At 43.4% G+C, this 22178-nt stretch overlaps 1 protein-coding gene across 1 annotated transcript in view; it reads left to right on the top strand.

Moving 5' to 3' along the window:
• The window catches only part of LOC122803869, a 1036817-nt gene that overhangs the window by 935415 nt on the left and 79224 nt on the right, over positions 1–22178 (top strand). The window lies entirely within an intron of this gene.

Raw genomic sequence — 22178 nt, 5'->3', positions numbered from 1 at the left:
GAGTGTTTTATCTGCAGTTCCTTCCCTTCAGGAAAAATCTGTTTTGTGTTGTTTAATTTCTTCTATTTCTCAGGTCACTACTCATTGTTTAAAGTGGATTTATGACTCTGTAGATCTACATCTAGGGCTGTTGCTACTGGCACTGTGTTTTGAGAGTTTGCCTGGTTGCATTCTCGTAATATCCCAGACTATATAATAAATGCGATTTTAAATGCAACTTTGTATAGAGATTTAGTTTTTGATTCCTCTGCTGCAGAGGTTATCAAAAAATGTAATGAGAGGGGTAAGCTGATACAGAGAATATATCAGATTTTTCAGATCTCCCTCTCTAAATTTTCCAAGGGTTTTTCTGCTCCATCATCCAATTTTGGAAAGAAACAAAACAAACAGTTTCAGCACAATGCTGGTAAGCAGACATTTATAAAACAATGGCAGGGAGGTTTTAAAAAGAAAGCAGGGACTTCCTCCAGAACAAAGGACAGTCAAATAAGTCAGAATGACTGTGTAAAGGACCTTGTCCCCCCAACACGCACACAAACGTCCACCCTGGCAGTCATTTATCCCTTACAGAAAGTCTGAATGCCCATTTCTGTCTTTAGCAGCCATTTGTTTCAGACAAATGGGTTCTGAGAGTGATTCAGCAAGGTTACAAATGGCAGTGGGAAGAAATCCCTCCTTTCCAGGGTATTGCTCCATGTCCACCAGATCAAACCTCTCTGTTCCTTCCAGCCCTACATCACGTGCTTTCTCAGGTCATAGAAACAGTTCCTGCATCCCATTTGGGAAGAGATTTTTATTCAAGTGTGTTTCTAGTGCCAAAGGAAAAAAAAAATACATGGAGACCAATCCTGGACCTTTCTTTCCTAACACAGTTTGTGATGGTGCCCTTGTTCAAAATGCTTTCATTTCCCAATCTCTTACCCCTTTTTCTTCACTTGAGTTTTTTGGTAACCTCAAATACAAAAGATGCATATCATCACATTCTTTCCATCTGGATTAATACAAAAGATGCTCATCACATTCTTTCCATCTGGATTTCAGACATTTCTTAAGATTTTATGTGTCTGGATCACATTATTAGATGTTCATCATATTGATCACTGCTACAGTAGCCTTAGCTGAATAGGTTATATCCTGCATAGGATAACAGCTGGCCAGCTTCCAAAGCTGGAGAGATAAGTTCGCTTCCACATTTAAATGTATTATTTAAATGTACTTTCCTGGTTAGGAAAGTTGTTTTTCATTGTAAGAGTTTGGGTTTTAATGGACTGCCACAAGTCTTAACTGTACTTTAAAAAGGAAACTCACTTTATTCTTGTCAGTTTGTAAGTAGTTAAAGGTAATTAAAAACTGTTTTTTCTGTGAAGAACCCACATTCATTTTACTTTTCGGGGCTGGCAAAGTGTATTAAAGTGCTTTTTGCTTTGATTTTGTTGGGGGAAGTCAGTTTTAACTACTTTACATTTTTTACTGGCTTATTGCTATTGGTTTTCATTGGGAAAGAGGCACAATTTTTGCCTTGACCATAGAACAAACTACCAGTCCCACAGTTGGGTCTTCTTCCAACCATAAAAAGAAAAAGCTAAGCTAACAGCCTTTGCCACAACAGCAGGCAAGCTGCTGTGGCCAATGCTGGTTCCTCAGACCACTCATCTTTTATACAGATCCCTCTGGTGTAGTACCTATAGGCACTATGGAGATAGAGTTAGTCATGTCCTCAGCAGCATAAAAGCTGTGAAGGGCTTGGCAAGCCAAACCTGTCTTTTTTAGTCAGCTCAGTTCAAGCTGACTGAGTGTGTGTAGGATGCCTCAAAACCTTGGAAGCTTATTTCCAATGCAGGGTGTAATCTGTGTAACACAGGCTACTGCAGCAGTGATCATTCAAACATCTACTGTCAGGGTAAGTTTACATACACAACTATACTTTCTGTGCTTTTCCCTTTGTACTATCCACTGCTCCAAGAGTGATCACAAAGTGTATAGCTCCAGTTGTAGAACTTGCACAGTGCAGGATATCCGCATTTTCCATAAACAGACAATTTGCTTATCTTTGCAGAGTCTTTTTCAAAGTGTCAAGAATCTCTCACTTTTTTGAGATGTTTCCTGCACAGGTTGGGATTCCAAGAGAACATTCAAAATTATTTTCTGACTCCATCACACAGGATTGTGCTCTTGGGGTGTAAGCTAGATGGCTCAGTACAAAGAGCTTTTCTTCCACAAATTTGTTCCAGAGGTTTTCCACTCAGAGCTCAGTTTCTGTGAGGGAATACCTCAGGATTATGGGTCTGATGACATCTGTGATTCTCATGATACCTATGGCAAGACTCCACATGAGGATACAATGGTATCTGAAGTATCTTTGGTCCGAGAACAACACGCATTATTTTTTCATATTCAAGTTCTGGGATTTCTGAGAAAATAAATCACTTGCTGGAGATGTGAAATATACCTGAATCCAGGTTTCTCCTTCCCCCGTCTTCTCCAAAGCAGTCAGTAACCACAGAATCCTTGGACTTTGCTTGGGGAGCAGTGCCAAGGAGGATAAAATTGCAAGGTATCTGAGACAACAAAGACAGACACAAGTACATAAATATAAAATATGTGCTTGTCCTTATCAAGGCACTCAATTCCCTAAACCACCTTTAGTCTCCAGGACTGCTTCTAGTTGTTACAGAGATGTGGTACATAAACAAGTAAGGTGTACCAGGTCTTACATGCATGCAGACTAACCATGCTAGTAAGAGATATAGCTTTACAGCACAATCTTTATTCTACAGGCACCCTACATCCCGTCAGAGCAAAACTGTGTGGTAGACAAGCTGAGCAGGACAAGGGCAGACCCTCACAAATGGAAACTAGATCAGGAGATCTCTCAAGAATTGATCCATCTGTGGGAGTTCCTCAAGGAGACCTTTTTGCCTCCTCTTTAAAAATCCACTGCCAAAATTCTGCTGTAGAGCTCCATGCAAGAAGGCTTTGAAGACAGATGCCTTCTTTTCCTTTAACAGCAACAGATTATTTTTGTAATCTGTATATATAAATGTATTGATTTGTTTGTTTGTTTTGGAGCTTTTCTCCCCGGGCCTCCACTGAAAACGGGCCCATTAGCCCAGTGGACTTCCCCAGTAATCAAACTGAAATAAATAAATAAATAAATAAATAATAGGAATGTTCCTGGATACCTTTCCACCCTTTCCACTGATATTTAGGGTACTTCTGAAGATTCAGAAGGAATCCTCCACAGTAACTGTGGTCACTCCCTTCCAGCCCAGGCAACAGTGGTTCTCACTTCTTTTGGAATTGTCTAGAGGCAGTTACCATAAGCTTACTCACAGATTGGATCTACTCGCACAAGAACGTGGGTGTTTGATACATCCTGACCCTAAACACCTTCAGCTGACTGCTTGGATTATAGGGTCTTAATACCTTTTAGACACCTGTTTACCTTGGCTGTGCAGCAGGTGCTAATGGAGTTTGGAGCCTGCTGCTAGAAAATCATGTATTAGCAAATGGAAAAGGTTTTCTAGTTGGTGCTAGCAATGTGACCTGCGCCCTTTCAGGGCTAGTGTTTCTCGGGTTTTTATGATTCTTGAGTGATTTACTTTACTATGCCCTTTGTTACTTCTCTATAAAGGTTCATTTGTCAGCCATTTCCTCATGTCTGTCCATGGATCCCTCTCTTTCGAGGCATTTCTATGTCAAAATGTTTTTGAGAGGGGTATTGCATAAGACACTTCCAAGAAAACTGGTGGCTGCTCCTTGGGATCTTAATTTTGTGCTAGAGATGCTAACAGTTGCTCCATTTGAACCAGCTCATCTGGCTTACTTGAGGTTCTTAACATGGAAAACAGTTTCACTGGTTTCTCTGAATTCTGCAATAAGCATATCTGAGTTGTGAGCTGTTATGGTGAATCATCTTTATCTCATTTCCCCCAGAGATGGGGTTTCCTTGAGAACGAATCCTATTATTCCTAAAATGGTATTCAGATTTACTTTAAGCCAAACTATCGATCTTCCTGTGTTTTTTCCTGAATCCCAAAATGGGGGGGGGGGGGTACTTCATACTTTGGATGTCCACAGACAACTCAGGTACTGACATGACAAAACAAAATCTTTCAGAATTTCCGATCATCTTTTAGTTTCTTGTGAAGGTAAGATGGTACATCCTGTGTCAGATCAGACTGTTTTTAAAATGGTTATCTCGTGCTTGTTATTCCCACCACAACAAAACTATTCCAGGCATGATCGAGGCACATTCTACCAGGACCTTGACTTCATTTATGACTTTTTGCTATTGGTTGGACTCGAAGTATTCTATAAGTAGCAACTTGGTCCTTGTACATACTTTTACTAATCAGTACAAACTAGATTCCTTCTTCAGGTCTAGGTCAGTGTTTGTTAGAACCATTCTCTAGGAGCTTCTTGGTCCTACTCAATCCACCGTCCAATTGTTTTAAGCTATGGTAATCTACCCATATGGCTAAGGCTACTGCAGCAATGATCAATATGAAGAACATAATATACTTTTATAAGTAAACTTACCCTAACAGTAGATGTTCAAATGATTATTGCTGAAGTAGCTGCTCCCGCCCCCCCACCCCATTTTGGATGTGTTTTTATGTCAGGATGTGGAAATTTGTGCTTTGTTTTTCATAGCAATGTCCTCTCAGGACTCAGCTTCCTTCTTTCAGTTAAGCCTGTCCTTTTAGTCAGCTTAGCTCGAATGACTAATGGTTTGGGTGCATAGATGGACGATGCCCTGAAACTTTGGAATCTGGCTGGCTGTTAAGTCCTATGCAGGACATGACCCATATAGTTTAGGCTACTGCAGCAGTGGTCTTTCAAACATGTACTGTTATGGTAAGTTTACTTACACAACTGTTATGGTAAGTTTACTTACACAACTGTGCTTTCATAGCCCTCTTTTGTGTTGAAGCAAGAATTTTGTCATTCAGGAATCTGAGGTGCTCATACATGGGTTACCATTGCAGCAGCAGTAGCAGTAGCCTAAGCTATTTGGGTACTACTCTTTGTACCAGCGAGTGTCCCAAAGGTATGAGTGCCTTTATTGTGCTCCAGTTGGCAGGACTGCTTGAGATGCTGTCTAGAAAAGACAGTTGGAGTGCCACAATACTTCAAAGCTTTTTTTTAGCTGGAGCAAGGGCTACTTTGATGGGCCTCGTGGTTCTGCCATTCAGCTAGTGATTCTTCAGTAGCTGGGCAGATAAGTCCCCGCTGGGAAAATCCTAGCTATTTTATAAATTTTATGACAGAAAATGTATTTTTCTAGTCAGTTTATTCACTTTTACTAAGAAATAAAATGACTTCCTGTTACTGCACTGGGACAACTGTGTTATTTTGGTACTTGTGTAAACTTTTTGTGAGGAGCAATTTACTTTTTTACTAAAAACTCTAATATTTACTGACATTTTGTGTATTGGGACAGGATATTTGTTGTGTCTAGCTTACATTTTCAGTTGTCTGTTTTACCCTTTGGACTCTTCCACCGCACCAAGGATATTCACAAAATGCCTAGCTCCAGTCATTGCTTGTTACAGGTCATTCATATTTCCAAGTTTGGATGATTATTGTATCTTTTCAGATTGTTTTTTTAGCTGTCAAAAGACTTTAGCAACTGTTCGGGGACTTCTGCTCAGTCTTGTGTTTTAAATTAATATGAAGACACCTTCTGTCATTGTGCTTCACAGAATGATTTTCCTTGGATGTATGAGTTTCTGCAACCTAAGCCAAACATCTGCAAGGAAGTTTCTAGGATTCTATTGTATATGGTATCCTTGATAATCATGCTGTCCTTTGCCAGGCAGATACAGTAGTATCCCATTATTATTATAGTTTCAGCATTTTCACCATTTGACTTTTCAGATTCCCATTCTGGGATTCATATAGACAGAGACTAAGTGGTGGGTAGACCAAATAACTTGCAATCCAGGTCCTCCATTCTCCCTTTCAAACTGTTCCCCCATCTAGTCAGTTGCCACAGACACTTCAGACTTGGTGTGGGGAGTTGTTTCAGTAGGCAAAACAATGCAATTTCTGTGGGATCCGATGGATAGACAGAAGCACATAGTGTCAGAGATGTTGGTCATCATGAATGCTTTGAAGATCTTAAAATATCACTGGTCACCAGGATATCTGCAAGTGTGCACAGACAACACCACAATTATGTGGTGTATAAACATGGGGATTAGAGATCCTACCATATTTGCAGACCAGCTATGATAGCCTGTGTGTGACTCTTCAGGCTTCATACTTTGTGTCAGAGCAAAACCTAACTGCAGGCAAGTTTATCAGGACCAGGATGGACCCCCTATACATGGAGACCTCATCCTGAGGCCTTCCATAACTTGATCTGACTGTGGGAAACATCTTTAGTGGATCTGTTTGCCTTCTCTCAGAACAAACAGCTAAAGAAATTCTGCTGTAGTATTCCTTGCAGTCAGGCTTGGATGACAGTTGCTTTCTCATTCCCATGGATGGAAGTATTCTTGTATGCCTTTCCATCCTTTCTGCTGATTACCTGGGATCTTCTAAAGATCCAGAAGGGCTGTCCAGAAATTGTGATGGTAACTCCTTTCTGGCCAAGGCAACAGTTGTTCCTCCCTTCTTTTCAGTCTGGCAAAGGGCAGTTACCACAAGCCTACCCACAGACCAGATTTACTCACATAAGATTGGAATTTTGACACAACTCAATCTGAAAGCTGTTCAGATAACTGCCTGGCTGGTAGAATTTTAATTCCTTTTTATGCACCTTTTCTTCCTGAGGATGTGCATCAGGTATTAAAGGAAGAGAAAAAGCCTGCTCCTAAAAAGTCATATATGCACAAGTGGAAAAGATTTACCAGTTGGTGACACTCAAAGAACCAGGGCACTTATTAGGCCCTATTGCCTTTTGTTCTTGATTATTTGTGTGAGTTACTGTCCAGTGGTTTGTTGTACTCCTCCATTAAGATACACCTGTTAGACAATTCTGCTTGCCTGCCCTTAGATCATCCCCTTTCAAAAAATCTACAAGTTAAACAGTTTTTGAAAGGGGTCTTGCATGCTATCCCACCTAGGAAACAGGTGGCTGCTACTTGGAATATTAATTTTCTGCTTTAAAAGCTCACTTTGTCTCAGTTTGAACAAGCTAATGAGATTAATCTGTGGGTGTTATGTAGTCCAATCTCGCCTACATTCTTACCCGTGGTTCGGAGCTGAACCTCAGCTCCAACTCGGCCATACTCTAGCTCGAAGTCTTCAATTGGCTCGTGGCTAAAAGGTATCCCATGGTGCAATGCACCTATCCCCCAGATCTCGTTTGCCACTCATACATCTCAGATGTGGCCTCACACTTGGCCGTGGCTAAGTACAAATTTTCTACTATTTTTTCGATTTAGTAGCTCCAAAGGCTATTTTAATAGCTAGTGTGTGTGTGTTTTTTACTTATAACAGTTTATTGAATTTTTCTGGTATCCCGTTTCCTTTGGTGTTTATGGGCTAGGCCCATTTCAGTTAGAGGACCTAGTCCTCCCCTGGTTTTTTTCTGTTGTTCTTGTTCTGATTGTATAGCAGGTTAATCTCCCTTGTCAGCGGGTTCCTTGTGGTGTGACTGTTGTTCCCCTGTTTTTTCCTGGGCTAGGCCTGTTTAACATTAGGACCTAGTCCTCCCTGTGGTTACCTCGTGGTCTCTAGACCCTTTAAGTTAGAGGCTCTAGTTTCCCGTGCTTCTTTGATTTCTGTGGTGAAGGTGCCCCTACCATTTTCCCCTGTGTGTGTGTGTTCTTGTCTCAACATGTCTAAGGAGTCTAAGGAGCACAGGCCTTCGGGCTTCAAAAAGTGTGTTAAGTGTAACAACAAAATGTCTTTGATGGATGGGCACTCTGGGTGCATATATTGCTTGGGGGCTATTCATTTACAGGAATCCTGCTTGTTCTGTCACGCTTTCAGCCCCCACATGCTGTAAGAGAGGAAGAACAAGCTAATTTTAAGAGGACTGCTGAAACCTTCTTTTGAAGAGGATTTGGAAAGATCCTCCAGTTCCAAGTCCTCTCCTTCCAAATCAGACAAAAAGATGGACAAAAAATCATCTAAGAAGTGCTCTCCAGCTCCGTCTGTCTCCTCTGAGCCACCGGAGAAAATTATTAAAACTTCAGTTGCTTCTTCAGCTCCACTGGCTTTGGGGCCGACAGAAGACAGTGCTTCGATGATGTCTACATCGGCTCCAGGTTGATTGGAGCAGGTGTCATATTTGTCATTTGGGAGCTGGTCTCCAGTTTTTCAACAGGTCTCCCAGACTCATAGGTCTCCCTCTATAGGGAGATCCAGATCCTCGACCATGTCCTCTAGATCCTCCAGGACACTTTCCGATGACGATGTCGATAGAGTGGTGAAGAAACTTCTCCAGTCATCGGTGCTGCCTAAATTGCTTTTGGCTCTGGCCCAGTCGGCTCCAGAGCCTGTCCTCCCTTCATCTTTGGCTGTTCCTCCTTCGGATCTTTCTTCAGAGCCAGAGCTGTCGGTTCCATCTGATGCCTCAAGATCGGCTCGTTACCTGTTCTGGCATCTCTGTTCTGAACTCCACTCCGACCCTGTCAGTGCCGTCCATGGGGTCCAGGATTCACAGCTTGCCGATCGGAGCCGAGAGGAAGGTATCGGGCATATCTTCTTCGGCTCCGAGCCTTCCTCTCAGCGCTTCAGCTCGGGTGAGCATGGACCCGACATCAGCTTTGGACCTTATTTCCTCAGCTCCGAGCCTGTCTTCTGTAGTCGACCTTCGGAGCCGGGGGGATCAGCTTTCAAGGTCATGAGGAGTATGCTGGCCAGGTCATAGGCTGCATCGTATGGTACCAACACTCTTCCCCCTCCAGCACCGATATCAGTATCAGATCACCCTCTATCTAGGGACAGCGGAGACCTAAGGCCTCAGGATACCACCATGAGTGGTCCCCAGCTTTCTGAGGCCTCCCTGGATTTTTTACTCGAGGAGCCACCCAGAAAGAGAGTGTGCAAGAGGAAGCACATTGACTCCCAAGATGAGTCCCTCACATCTGACACCAACCTTGAGGAGTCAGAGGGGTCCCCTAAGTCGTCATCTGATGATATCTCTTTTTCAGATATCTTGGAAATACTGAGACAGAGAGGCGACTGGCCATCTAAAGCCCATTCTGAGGAGGAGTCAGTGTTCCTGAAGGCCTTTGGGTCCCAACCCTCTGCCTCTTGGGTTTCTCCTCCATTTGATGAGCTCCTGGACCTCGTTTGTCGAAAGGTGTGGGAAACTCCGGACACTGTGGAACCGGTCCCTAGGAGACCCAACAAGTTTTTGTCCGCTCCCCCCGATAGAGAATGTCTTACAAAGGCATTCCAGTAGATGCCATGGTGGTGGCAGCAACCACCAAGAAGGAATTGCAGAAACTTCATCTGCCATCCATCCCCCTAACAAGGAGCCCAGGGCTATGGACAGGTATTGGAAGCGTGTGTTCTCTTCAGCGACCTTTACACTGCAGTCGTTGAACTATTTATCGCATTTTACATGGCTCCAAAGAGATCTCCTAAAGGAGTTGGGAGATTCTCTACAGGGTAACATTTCTGATACTGTGGCTCAGAAAGTCAATGCTCAGATGTCCACCCTAAATTCTATTACCAACTCCTCCATGAGGCTGATCTCGTACGCAGCTGATGGAGCGAGCAGGGCTGCAGGTTCCAGAGTCTCTCTTAGGAGATACTCCTGGATGCGCCTGTGCAACTTTGTGGAGGCCTTCAAGTCTACCTTCACGAATGCGCCCTTTGATGGTTCATCCTTATTTGGAACCAAGGTGAAGGATACTCTCACTAGATGTGAGCAGGAAGGAAAAACCCTGTCTGCCGTGGGAGTCCATTTTTCCATGCCTTCTAGACCTTATCCCAAGGGCCAGTAGGGTGGAAAAATGTGGTTCAGAAAATTGCAGAGGTTTATTCATGATGCACAGAGTAATTCCCCCTCCAGAGGCAGAGGAGGGGGTGGAAATTCAGGTAGACGCCGCGCTAGAGGCAGAGGAGGCCCGCGTAACCAGGGGGACAGCGATTCCTTTCGTGGCTCTCCCTACCAGCGCTCCTGAGAGGAGGCCCGACTGTGCATCTCTGGAGCCAGTCGGGGGTCGCATTTCTCTATACCCTGAAGCCTGGCAGGACATCACCCAAGACGAGTGGGTATTAGAGATAATCCCTTTCTTTCATCTCCCCTCCAAACAAAAGAATCCCAGATGTCCCACCCAGTCAAAGGGAGTCTGCAACCTTAGAAGTTCAAAAGTTGCTGATAAAAGGAGCCATCCAGCCCGTCCCCTCAGACCAAGTAGGATTAGGGACTTACTCCAGATTCTTTTTGGTGCTGAAAAGAACAGGGGACCTGAGACCCATTTTGGATCTCAGCCGTTTGTACTTTCATGTAGAGAAGTCCAAGTTCGGCATGATCACATTACAGTCAATTCTCCCATTAGGGAAAGATGTGTGGATGTGCTCCATCGACCTCAAGGATGCTTACTACCATACAAAAATGGACAGGGCATCCAGAAGTCACCTACGCTTCTGGCTGGGAGCCAGTCATTTTCAGTTTTGCACCCTGCCCTTTGGTCTCACCACAGCCACCAGGGTGTTCACCAAATGCATGGCAGTGGTAACGGCTCACTTGAGAAGTCTGTGTTTCCGTACTTGGACGACTGGCTCCTGTCTGCCACCACCAGGCATCTACTACTACAGACCAGGGACGCCACTATTGCACTGTGCCAAAGTCTGGGAATCACCTTGAATTGGGAAAAGTCTGCATTGTTGCCCTCACAGCGTGTTACCTTTATCGGCGCCGAATTAGACACAGCACCTATGAGGGTTTTCCTGCCAGAAGAGAGAATTCAGGTTTTACAGCAGCAAGTATACTCTCTACTACCACTGAAGAAGGTCAAGGCAAAAGTGGTCCTCCAGCTGTTAGTGACCATGGCTGCCACGGTTATGCTAGTCCCTCTTGCAAGACTTCACATGAGGATTATTCAGTGGCTACTTTTTGCCCAGTGGTCTCTTCAGCACCTTCCGCTCTCCCACCTTATTGTAATAACCAACAGGTGCAAGCAGGATCTGCGCTGGTGGCTTCAAACCAGCAATCTCAACACGGGTATGCCTTTCATTCTTCCCCCTCCGATTGTTAATGTGACCACGGATGCCTCCTAGATTGGGTGGGGGGGGCATTATCTCAGCAGGACTGTCCAAGGCACATGCAGGAACATGAGATCCATTTGCATATCAATGTCTTAGAGATGAGAGCGGTGCTATTAGCGTTGCAAGCACTTCAAAGCTTTCTTCCTCTTGGGACAATTGCAATCCACTCGGCCAGCATGTCAGTGGTCTGGTATCTGTACAAACAGGAAGGAACCAGGTCATATCCCCTTTGCAGAGAGGCTCTTCGAGTGTGGCAGTGGGCAGTATCTTCCCAGTGCTTTCTAGTGGCAACGCACATTCCGGGGAAGTCCAACTTGTTTGCCGACAGGCTGAACAGAGCTATTCTAATACCTCATGAGTGGTCCCTGAACGAACAAGTAGCGGAATGGATTTTCTGCAGATGGGGTCAGCCTTGCTGCGATCTATTTGCCAGCCCCCTCAATGCCAAATGCAGCAGCTACTTCACCCTTATTCCCCCAGAGGGGGAAGCACCCAGGGACGCTCTACTTCACGATTGGCCCTCCGGTCTTCTCTATGCCTTCCCTCCAATTCCCCTGATAATGAAGGTTATTCAGAAATCACAGTCTTTGGGAAGCAAAATGATACTGATTGCTCCACACTGGCCTTGTTAGATCTGGTTTCCTTTTCTCCACCCTTATCTAATGGACGTGCTGTGGATTCTGGACCCAGAGCCGGATCTGTTGACTCATATGTCAGGGCAGTTCCACCCCTCCATCCAGACCCTCAGTTTGCCAGCATGGCTGCTCCAATTCCATCCCTAGTCAGGCTTCATTACTTTTCATTTCATTACTTTTCACCGGAGGTGGTTCATATTCTGTCTTCCTCCCACAAGCCTTCTATTAGGAAGATTTATTCCAGTAAGTAGAAGAGATTCTCCATTCGGGCTCATGAAAGACATGTCATGAAAGACAGATTGATCCCTATACAGCTCCCATCTCATCAGTTTTAGAGTTTCTGTCTCAACCAAGGTCTAGGTGCTAGGGACGCTGTCCCAAGGGTAAGAATGTAGGCGAGATTGGAATACATAACATCAAGATGTTATGTACTCACCATAACGTTCGATGTATGTAGTCCATCTCACCTCACATTCTTACTAACCCACCCACCTACCCCTCCTGGAGGACCTAGAGGTCAAGTCTCTGGTTTCAGCACGCCTTGATATGTTGAGTTGGTTTTTCCTCTCAACGTGTTTGTGTGTGTGTGTGTGTGTGTGTGTGTGTGTGTGAGCTCACAGCAAACAAGATCTGGGGGATAGGTGCATTGCAGCATGGGATACCTCTTAGCCATGAGCCAATTGAAGACATCGAGCTAGAGTATGGCCGAGTCAGAGCCGAGGTTCGGCTCCGAACCCACGGGTAAGAATGTGAGGTGAGATGGACTACATACATCGAACGTTATGGTGAGTACATAACTTCTTGTTCTTAACACAGAAGACTATTTTGCTTATTTCTCTGACATCTGCTAGGCAAGTATCTGAGTTACATGCACTTATCTTGAGTCAACCCTACCTTATTTTTCATAGGAATAGGATTCTCTGAGAACAAATTCCTCATTTATGCCTGGCGTCATCTGAATGTTTACTTTAAGCCAGACCATTAATCTTCCAGTCTTCTTTCCTAATCCAAAGAACAAGGGAGAAGTAATGTGTCATTCTCTGGATGTACAGAGACAGCTCATATACTACCTAGACACTCAACCTTTCAGGAAAGCTGACCAGCTGTTTATCTCCTATGAAGGTAACAGGAAAGAACAACCTGTAATTAAGCTATTTCTAGATGGTTGATGTTCATCGTATTTCACTGTTGCAGTCATTACACTTGGGTTATCCTGCTGGCAGGCTATCCGTAGTTGGCCTGAATTCCAAATTCCTGGTCCAGCGAAGGTTGCTGTTGCCTCTTCCCTGACGTCAGTGCACCAGGGGTATAAAAGATGCAGCTGACGCCATTTTCTCCAGTCTTTCTTGCCACGCAGTGCCCAAAGCAAAAGCAGTTCGCAAGTGCCAGTCGGCCGACTCCTGAGATTTTCGAAATCGAATTTCAGATCCGAAGTCTTCAATAAAGCTAAGTACCCCATTGGGGAAACTTTTATCTTGCTCCAGACCGATGTCAGAAAAAGTTAACAATTGTATTTCTTATGGGAAGCAAATACCTCATAAGGATTTCCACTCTTACTGTATTCCTTGCCTAGGCCCTGACCACGGCATTGCTAGTTGTCGGTTTTGTGCTAGATTTAACCAATGCACTATTAAGCATTGGTACGATTTTGCTTTTCATTATTTTGGCAGAAGGTTTAACTACATAATGCCATTGGAAAAACTGACGACTGGAATTCATAAAAAATGCAAGGATAAAGACAAGGACAAGCATCCGAGGTCCAAAACCGACGATGAAGCCTCTTCTAGGCCAGTCGCCAGTTCGCCGGTGCTCAGGAGGCACTTTTGCAGCCCCTGACTCCCGCTACCTCAGAGCCACAGACCACCTCCAACTCCCACGTGGAGACCTCTGGATACTCAAGGTATTGGCCCTTTGGAAATTAACCCCTCAGATGGGTCCGGAGCCACTGAGCAGGCATCGGCTTCTGAGGGTGTCTTCAGACCTACACAACTTTTTATAAAGCCTACTTCAGTTTCCAAGACAAAGTCTAAAATAGTTTTAAAGACAAGGAAACCAGTACAGCATTCTCCAGGAAAGGCTTCTATGCTTAAGAAACAGATGCTCAAAATGGCTGAAGACCTAATTACTTTGATCAGTGGTTCCCATCCCCCTCCTGATAAGAGGCCTAGGCAAGACACTGAATATGATTCCTCTGATCATGTTTCCATTTCCTCTGATTCCTCTTCTGATCAGGGATATTCTGTTCCCCCCATGAGGATTCTGATGCTGAAGATTCTATTCCTTCAGCTTCTCCTCCTGAGGACTATTCTTTTGGGGAAACCCTGCATAACACAAGGGAGCATTTCCATTGGGAGAGCCAGGATTATTCCGATTCTAAGAAAAGACTTGAGACTTTCTTTTACTTCCTCAGCACAGACCCCTTCAATTCTCCCTGTTCTAGACATAGTAGATGATGTTTTTTCAGAGTCCGGCCTGTCTCCAGACTCTTTACCTCCTGCCCCTGTTAAGCCGGACAGATACTACAGGGTCCCAGACTCCTATAAATTTCTTTATAAAAACCCTGCAGCTGACCCAGAAACTATCTCTTAGGGTCCCAAGGGGGTCAAGGCTGCTTCTGCCCAAAACCCTGTCCCCTCTGACAGAGATTCTAGGGCTTTGGACAGATGGGGGAAAAAGTTTACACTTCTGCTACCTTGGCTGTAATGGATTTAAATTGTCAGTTTCATATGCTCAAATATCAGCAATACTTAATGACTTTGTTAAAACAAAAAATTTTGACAAATTCTGAATGTTCTGAGAACAAAGATTTGCAGGATTTATTGCATGCAGCTGAACAAGTGGGAAAACATACTTTGCAATGTGGCTATGATTCACTGGAGGCCTCGTGCAGGGCCGCTGTTACTGGTTCTGTTATTAGAAGGCATGCTTGGTTAAAGGAACAGAATCTGCCTGATCATGTTAAAGCAAAATTATTGGATGCTCCATTACGGCATGATACTTTGTCTGGTGTTAAGGCAGAGGAGGTGTTAAAGAAAATGGAGGATAAGGCAAAATCTATGCAAACAGTAAAGGATTTCTTACAGGTACAGCCACCCAGATTTAGCAGGAAATGGCCCTCTAAGAATTGGTCCTTTCCAGTGTCAGACAAACCACAAAGAGGCAGATTCAGATGCCCTAGAGGCAGGCTACAGCCCCAGGGCCCATACAAGCCCAAACAATGGGGTGTTTCTACCTCCAAAAGTGGAGAAGACAAATCACAGTCTTATAGAAAACAGTCCCAATGACTTCCCTCTGCCAATGCCAAGCACTTATTTTTTGGCAACACCCTTAGGGGGAAAGCTAGCACTTTTTTCACAAAACTGGCACAAGATCACCCAGGACAAATGGGTCTTAAATATAGTCTCTCAGAGTTACACGTTCCACTTTCACACCCTTCCAAAGGCAAAAGGCATGCCAGACCATTAATGGCAAGAGGCACAAAAACAAGTTTCATCTCTCATGGACATGGGGGCTATTCAGCCAGTGCCACACCAAGAGCAGGGACAAGGATTTTACTCAAGACTTTTCTTAGTACCAAGAAAGGACAAAGCCTGGAGACCAATTCTGGACCTGTCTATTCTAAATACTTTTCTGGATGTCCCAAAATTCAAAATGTTGACTCTACAGCAGCTTCTGCCCATGCTGGACAAGAAGGCTTGGCTTGTAACTTTGGACCTGAAAGAGGCATACCTGCATGTCCCGATCAGACAATCTTGCAGAAGATACCTCAGATTCATAGCTGGCTCACTGCACTACCGATTCTCTGCACTGCCCTTTGGCTTATCTACTGTGCCCAGAGTCTTCACAAAATGCCTGGCACCAGTAATTGCATTTTGCAGGCAAAGAGGAATTCAAATATACCCCTACTTGTATGACTGCCTTATTCAAGCAAAGGACAAAGATATTCTACTACAGCATCTGGTGTTTGTAAAAAGATTACTAATTTGCCTAGGGTACACAGTAAACGAAAAGAAATCAAAACTAGTCCCCTCTCAAGAGATAATATTCCTGGGTGCAAGCTTAAATACAACTGCCCAGATGGCTTATCTCACACCAGCAAACAAAGGCATCTGACTTCTTACTTCAAAGACATGGCAACAAAGACCCAGTTATTTGCAAGAAAAATTCTGCAGTCTCTGGGCTACATGGCATCTTACATTCTACTAATTCCATATGCAAGACTGCATATGAGGAAACTACAATGGTATCTAAAAACTGTTTGGACTCAACATTGCCACAGCCTGGAAACAGTAATTGCTCTTATTCCATGCCTGCAACCGGAATTTCAATGGTGGGCACAGGCCTGTCACCACAACAAGGGACAGCCATTCACCTTACCCACTGCCAGGCAAACACTAGCAACAGATGCATCAGATTATGCCTGGGGGGACGCACATGGCAGGAAAATGTATTCAGGGCACATGGCCCACAAACCAAATGCATCTTCATATCAATCAAAAAGAGATGCTAGCTGTACAAAATGCCCTGACAGCCTTCAAGGACCTACTTCATCCAGGACAACTACTGATAAAGACGGACAATACTACAGTCATGTGATACATAAACAAGCAAGGGGGCACATCTTCCTACCCCCTCTGCAAGCAAGCCATGACTTTGTGGGACACAGCATTTACTTATCAAGTACATCTGCAAGCACAATACCTGCCAGGAAAGACAAATACTTTGGCAGACGAACTAAGCAGAAACCTCATGGATCCTCATGAGTGGAAACTGGACCCACAAATATTCAACATAACAGGGAAATGGGGATGCCCAGACATAGATCTATTTGCTTCCCCTCACAACTGCCAACTACAGAGATTCTGCACTCATACTTATCACAAGCAAGCATGGAAAGTGGATGCCCTTTCATTCAGCTGGAAAGCCCTTACAGTATATGCTTTCCCTCCTCTGCCTCTCCTCTCCAAGGTACTCCTAAAGGTCAGACAAGAGAAGCCAAAAATGATACTGATCACCCCAGACTGGCCACGCCAGCACTGGTACCCAATCCTAAAGAGCTTGTCTCAAGGCCCAGCCTGGACATTGCCTCTAATACCTCATTTGCTGACCCAACAGAACAATCAAATCCTGCACAGCCAACTCAGAACCCTAAATCTGGCTGCATGGTGGATAATGTAATCATTCAGAACACACCTCTCTCTAAAGCAGTTATGGATGTTATTTTGGAAGCCAGGAGGCCCAGCACCAGAAAATCTTATGCAGAAAAATGGAAGAGATTCTGTGCTTGGAACCAAACACAGGGACTTGACTTGCTTGAACCAAATATTCCTCAGATTTTGCAATACCTAACTGAGATGCTGGACAAAGGCCTATCCTTCTCATCAATTAAGATCCATGCCTCTGCTATTTCAGCTCATTAAAATACGGAACCACCTATTTTTTTTCATCCACTGCTAAGACAGATTCTCAGAGGAGCCAAAAACATAAGACCTCCAAGGAGAGCTCCATTTCCTACATGGAACCTCAATTTTGTCTTGGAAAAGCTCACTCTGCCTCCTTTTGAGCCTGCCAATACAGCAGAGATAAAATACTTGTCATGGAAAACCGCTCTTCTCCTAGCAATAACTTCAGCAAGAAGAGTCTCAGAGTTACAGGCACTAATGGCTGTGGAACCTTTTATTATTATCCATCAGGACAGGGTTTCTCTAAGGACAAACCCGACATTTATGCCTAAGGTAGTGTCCAGCATGGCTCTTAACCAAACCATACATTTGCCTACCTTTTATCCAAACCCATAGAATAAGGGGGAGAGACTTCTGCATACTTTGGACATACACAGACAGCTACGCTTTTACTTGGACAAGACTAAAGCCTTCAGAAAGACTGAGCAACGCTTAGTGGCATATGCTGCAGGTTCCCAAGGAAAAGCCATTTCAAAAGAGACTATTTCAAAATGGATAGGCCACTGCATTCGTTTCTGCTATTCACAACATGGCAAATCAGTGCCCAAGGGCATTAGGCCACATTCTACCAGAGCAGCAGCCACTTCAGCACCCTTCCTCAGAGGAGTACCAACCAAGGATATTTTGGAGGCTGCAACATGGACTTCAGTGAACACTTTTACAAAGCACTACCATTTACCTCTCTACTCTAAATCCAGAGCAGGCTTTGCCACTGCAGTTCTGCAGGGCCTTATAGCCACTCCAAACTGTATTTAGGCCCAGCCGCTCAACCTCAGCTTTGGGATTCAACCCAAGTGTAATGACTGTAACAGTGAAACACGATGAACATAGTACAGTTGTGTACCTACCATAAATGTAGATGTTCGAGTGTATTCACTGTTACAGTCCAGGTTACCCTCCCACCATCCCCCTTTTTCTTTGCTGGGACTCATCTGTACCTATCTATTCTATACAATCTATGTGGTGTATTTGCTTGTAGATGAAGGTTATGTGCATGCTTTTTTATGATCATAATTATTACAGCCTACCCTTTTGGGGGCACCTGACATCTGGGGCAAGAAAAACTGAAGAAAATGGCATCGGCTGCATCTTTTATACCCCTGGAGCACTGACGTCAGGGAAGAGGCGACAACAACCAGCACCGGACCAGGACTTTGGAATTCAGGCCAACTGCGGGTAGCCTGCCAGCAGGATAACCCAAGTGTAATGACTGCAACAGTGAATACACTCGAACATCTATATTTATGGTAGGTACACAACTGTACTTTTCATGCTATTACTTTTTATAATACTCACCACATTATACTACTTCTATACAGGATTGCAGGTCATTGAACAAGGACATTGGCTTCTTCTGTGGCTTTCTGGAAAGAGGTGGATTCTAGCAGTATTCTTGGAGCAGTATCTTGGTCTTCTGTATACACTTCTACAAAGCACTACAAACTGGATTCCTTTTCTAGGTCCAGCACAGGCTTTGTCAGGATCATTTTCTAGGTGCTCCTGAAGTTTTAGTTATTGACCTTCTTCCTTTTTTGTTACTCCTTACTAAGCTATGGAAGTCTACCCAAATAGCTTAGGCCACTGCAATGATGATCCATGTGTAAACACAGTGCAGCTGTGTAAATAACCTTAACATAACAGTATGTACTAATAGATCATCATTGTAGTAGCTATCCATCCCTCCAGCCCCCTATTGTTTCTCTTAGTGTTCTTTTTGTAGATGTCAAGGTGGTTTGTTTGCACGTCTTTGAGTACATTATAACTCAGTTTGTTTCCTAGTACACATATGCAGGGCTCTTGTCTTCTTCAAACGCAAAAAAATGCTCTGAAGTATTTTGGTACATCATCTGCTTTTTATAGGAAATACCTCAAGTTCTTCGGATAGTTGGAGTACATGGAAGGTGCTCAAAGCTTTGAGTAGCTGACAAGTGCAGGGGGATAATATTCAAATAGCGTAGGCTACTGCAGCATTGATTCATTAAAACATCTCCTGCTATGTTAAGTTCACTTACCAAGTTGTACTTTTCATTCCCTGAGAACCATCCAGTAATCTGAATGCAGCATCATTTACTGCCATTTATTGTGTGCAGGAAGCAGTACCATGGTCAGACAGTGGCAGAGGAATGGGAAGCCTACAAAAAGATGTTGAAGAAATCATATAAACACTAAATTACATTTAAAGCATGCAGATGAGGAGTGTGAAAATTCTAGGAAACTTTTTTCATACCTTGCATTTGTTGCAACAATGTGCCTTTTCAAACTCACATGAAAAAATGTCAGCTATTTAAAAAAATGTATGGCAAGCTAAGTCATCATCATCATCAGCCCAACTTTTTCCCATTTTTCTACATGAGGTCAGGTATTGTGTTAACTGTTACCATCTCTCGCAATTCAATGTCACACTCCTGCCTGACTATTGCAGATCATCTTTCACACAATCCTTCCACCTCTTTGCTGGACATCCTCGTTTCCTCTTACCTTCTTCCTGTCTGTTCCAAGTCTTCTTCAGCAGATTGTCTTTTGATTTTCTGTGTGTCCAAGCCACCTTAATCTGTTCACCTTGATCTTTTCTGCAATTGGAGCTACTTTGGCTTCTGCTGTTATGTCATCCTTTCCTCTTCTGTCCCACAGGGTGCATCCTACCACCCTTCTCAGACACTTAATTTCCATCACTTCTAGCTTCCTCATCTGCTCTGCCTTTACTGCCCAGGTTTGTATACCGTACAGTAGTACTGGATGCACCACTGTCTTGTACACCTTACTTTTCAGATTTTTTGGCATTCTTCTGTCATAGACTACACCTGAGACTCTGCCAGTTGGCTGCAGCCCCTCTAATTCTAGCTTTGACCTCTTCATTCAGACTTTCCTTCTCCCCAACAACCCCTTCCAGATTCTTGATGCTATTTACCTGTTCCACTGTCTTCCCTTCTATCTCAGGTCTCAGCTTCTTATGATTTCCCTAATATGCTGCCGTTACCACTGTCTTATCTGTACTTAATTTCATCCCATGCACCTTCAGTTTTGCATTCCATTCCCCTATCCTTTGCTGAAGTTCTTGCTCAGAGTTTGCATGTAATGCTGCATCATCTGCATAGAGCAACATTGTTGATCTGCCCCCCCCCCCGACCTGTTTGCTAATGTAGTCCATCACCAGTATGAACAGCAGTGGGCTCAGAGCTGAACCCTTGTGCACACCCACTCCCACTGGGAGCCCATCTGTGAGGCCAAACACTGTTCATAATCGATTCATTGTACACAGCCTGCAGTAATTCTACCAATGTTTCTGGGATTTCTAACCACCACTGTACTGCCCAAATCAGCCTTCTTGGGTCCTTGTCATATGCTTTCTCCAAGTCTAGGAATGTCCAGTTAGACTCTTTCCTCATCTTTAGCTTGCTCTCAACTATCTGTTTCACTGCAAACATTATGTCAGTTGTGCTGCATCCTGAGCTGAATCTGAACTGCTCATCTGTCATCTTACATTTTTCTACTCTGCATATGTGTTTATCAGTCACCCTCTTCAGAACTTTCATGCAGTGTGACAGGAGTCTGATGCTTCTGTACTGCCCACAGTTGTGGATGTCACCTTTGTTCTTGTACACTGGCACTAGCATGCTTATTCTCTAGTCATTTGAGATGTGTCTTTTTCTCCACACTGTAATGATTACCCTCTGGAGCTATTTCTCTCTTATCTCACCCAGCATTTTTATCATATCTGCTGTGCCTCATCTGAGCCTGCTGCTTTTCCCTGATTTCATTTTCCTTAGTGCTATTCTTACTTCTTCTAGGGTGGGCTCTTTTGTTTCACTGAGGCCTTTATGTCTTATACATTACTATAGGTTTGTAGGTAGGCTCTTCAAGCTAGTAAGAAACAAACAAATACAAAGGAGTCATACATTTAACTAAAATTGTTCATTTGGAATTCTGAACAGAATATTTTATCCTTAAATAATTTGAGATGAGGCATATTTTCCCCATTTAGTCATAACATAAAGATATTGTTATCGTCCTTGGTCCCCTCAGGAGTTGTATTTTTCCCAGCTGTTTTGTGATTCATCTTTAGTCTATGCTGATTTTGCACCAGGTGGAACTTGCATCAGTGCCACATATACATATTCAGCTCTGATATTCCCCCAGGCCATCTTCATTTTTCATAACACTTGTAATAGTTGTCTGGTGTCCCTGAAAAGCCCAAATTAATTTCTGTTCTTGAGGAAAGATCCTGGAACAAAGAAGCAGACAGACGAATCACCCCCCCCCCCCAATAAAATAAAAGATATCAGCAAAGAATTTAAATATTTCTATTTTCTAGTAATCTGTGAAACAATCAGAGATGATAGGTTATGGCAAAACTGACAGACTTTCAAAGAATATAGACAACATAAATTTCCCCTCATCAGAGAACTTAACAGAAGTTAACTTCTTAAGATACCACTGTCATCACTGGCTATGCCACTAAATGATTACCAGATGCTGATCCTTAATACAGATTTGAGTTTTATAAAATGGTGTGACATATAAAGCTGTTGGTTAATGACATAAACTGGAAATGTTGTGATGACAAAATTATGAGCTGTTTGGATGTTCCAGCAAAAAAGGATGGATGTATGGAAAGCCACAAGGTAGCTTGTGTTAATTAAAGTTAGTAAAGACTTAAAATATGGAAAAATAGAGTTATCTATTAATACATTAGCATTACCTTTTAGCAAAGCAAAGGAAAAGTGTATACTCCAATATATAAAGTAAAAGTGTAAAGGAAAGCATTTCAGAACAGTTGGAAATTTAATAGATAAGGAAAACAGTTTTAATTAGCCCAAAATATGGATTTAATGTAAAAACCAGGAGTTAATGGACAGAGGATTACATTAGAATATACCTGTGCTGTAGGATTAGCGTACAG

The sequence above is a fragment of the Protopterus annectens genome, chromosome 6.part0, assembly GCF_019279795.1.
Source record: "Protopterus annectens isolate FY-2018-M chromosome 6.part0, PAN1.0, whole genome shotgun sequence".
Lineage (NCBI taxonomy): Eukaryota > Metazoa > Chordata > Ceratodontiformes > Protopteridae > Protopterus > Protopterus annectens.
Note: the sequence above shows the minus strand (reverse complement) of the source record. Positions and strands in the feature narration are given on the sequence as shown.